Source organism: Mus caroli, unplaced genomic scaffold (genome assembly GCF_978045245.1).
Source record: "Mus caroli unplaced genomic scaffold, Mus_caroli_1 scaffold_19, whole genome shotgun sequence".
Taxonomy (NCBI): Eukaryota; Metazoa; Chordata; class Mammalia; order Rodentia; family Muridae; genus Mus; species Mus caroli.
Window position 1 is genome coordinate 189,990 of NW_028227274.1, and position 2,400 is coordinate 192,389.

Below are 2,400 nucleotides of genomic sequence, written 5' to 3' on the forward strand. Positions count from 1 at the left end.
AGGCAGATGCAGGTGGATTCCTGAGTATAAAGCCAGCATGTTTTACACACTGAGTTCCAGGACATCCAAAGCTATACTGAGAAACCTTGTCTCAAAAAAAAAAAAAAAAAAGAAAGAAAGAAAGAAAGACTGTGAGGAGTGCAGGTAAAACTAAAAATGTTTAATTGAGGATTTGTATGAAAACCTAATAAAACAGTAACTTTCAATTATATATATATATATATATATATATATATATATATATATACATATATACATACACACACACATATATATATATATATATATGTTATATGAAAGCAATCTAAATGAAAAGCTCATATAATGAAAGAGAGAGAGAGAGAGAGTCTAATTCATAGATTTCCCGAGGTCTCTCAAAATCAGCAAGGATTGTCTCTAACTCTGCAAACTTCATCTGCAAGGTACAATTTTCAGGACCGAATTCCAGAAGCTTTTCATAAAGCTTCCTGCATCTGCCAAATTCTCGAAGCTGCAGTTCCAGGTCTATGTAACCTTTGGATAACTTTTTCTTTGGATATTTCCCTAGGGAAATTGTCAAAGCTCTTCTGGCCAATGGCAGATTCTTCTGCCTTATTTCAAACTGTGCATAATATTTTGGCAAATGTGAACTTTGTGTGAGGAATGAGTTGCAAAGACTCTCAATATATCTATCTTGTCCTCTCAGGATCCTTGGCCTCCAGCTCTTCATACAGTGCATAGTTAACCCAGAGGTAGATGTAGCGCTTCCAATGCCTCTTCTCCTGGATGGGTGGCACGTTGGCAATGGCTCTCTCATAGACTTCCTGCACAGTGTCAGCTTCTGCCTCACTTTCCACCAAGCATAAATAATGAAATCATGTGTCATAATTGTGTGGATTAGCCTTCACTTCTTCTTCCTACTGGAATCTGCGTTTTCACACCATGCTATCTTCTACATCCCTCCGGTCACCAAACTTCTTCTCAAAGATAATGTAGTTTTTCAAGAGTTCTTGGGCTTCCTGTTTGGAAATCCTACCCAGGGCATATCTGTAGATAACTCGTATACTCTTTCAAATTCTTTCTGATTTTTCTCAAATTTAGCAAAGGGCACATAGAGATGTTGGTCCATATGCTCCTCCCCAAAAAACCCCATGCCTCTCTCATAGACTTTCCGCGCATGAGCAAACAAACGAAGCATGCTTCTCTTCAAACCGAGAACACTTGAACCCGTTCGTCACAGCAGGGTGCACGAGCAAAAAACATTCATAAGTGGTGCGGGCCCACCCCACCACTTTTTGTATCTCAGCTCCAAGTTGATGTAGGAGTTCCAGGCCTGCTCCTCAGGCTGCCATTCCATCCAGCGCTCAAACACCTGCTGAGCACCAGCAACGTTGCCCAACATCTACTCCATGCATGTGTACTTGTACCAGAATTGGTTGACTCGTGGCAGAGTTGTTATGGCACCTTCCCTGATGTTTCAGGCATGCTTGACATGGAGGTTCTTCATCTCCATTTCTGCATATTTCATTCAGCCAGAGTGTAATATTTCGGTAGTCCACATCTAAAGCGCCCTCCTATGTGGATTGTGCCCTTTGAAGTTCCTTCAGGCTTTCCTCCCATTGTGAGTATTTTATCCAGTTGCTAATCACAGTCCTCTTTGGTCGTAGGTTATCTTCAAAAGTTTTTCTTTTCCGGTGTTTTAATTGTTGAATTCTTCTTCATCTGTGATCTTCTGCTGAGGTGGAGGTGCAAGGAGATCGAGTTCTCTCTTTAGATTCTCTTAAGAGCTACCCTGCAGTTATCTGCACCTTGCCCAGAGCTTTATTTTTGACCTGGGCCAATTTAGGAAGGTGCTGCTATTTCCAGGAGTCTTTGGATGCCTCCATGACTGTAGCACGGGAATGCAGGCTTGCTAAGCAACCCTGGCTCACAATTGAACTCCACCAATGCCCTTCAACAACCAGGCCCTACAACACAGCCAGACCACAACACACTAGATCCCCTAAGTGGGTTTTTAAGTGGGGCTAAATGCAAGTCCAAAGTTGATCAATGCACTTCAGAGAAGCTATTAATCTAGCTCTGGGAAAGTACTCCTATAACCATAGTCATCAGCTCAAGATTGCAAAGTTCCTTTGGTTGCTTAAAGTACTTCTCACTGTGTTAAAAACTGTCTGTCTACAAATGTGTATACATCCAGTCAGGGTTCTCTAGAGTCTTCTCTATATTGAGGGAATTTATTGGGATGACTTTCAGTCTGTAGTCCCAACTCTCCAACAATGGTCAGCTGGAAATAGCCAGTCCGAGGATCTAGTAGTTGCTCAGCTACACCAGGTGATCCCAACTAGGCTAGTTGTTTCAGCTGGCTCTCTGTAGAAGTGCTTTACAGTAGCAGTGCTGGCAAGTAAATGCAATCAGGTGAAG

At 42.0% G+C, this 2,400-nt stretch overlaps 1 pseudogene; it reads right to left on the reverse strand.

Annotated features, from left to right (window-relative positions):
- Positions 1-304: 304 nt before the first annotated feature.
- LOC110289185 (crooked neck-like protein 1 pseudogene) lies at positions 305-1,865 on the reverse strand (annotated as a pseudogene).
- Between the last annotated feature and the right edge of the window lie 535 nt (positions 1,866-2,400).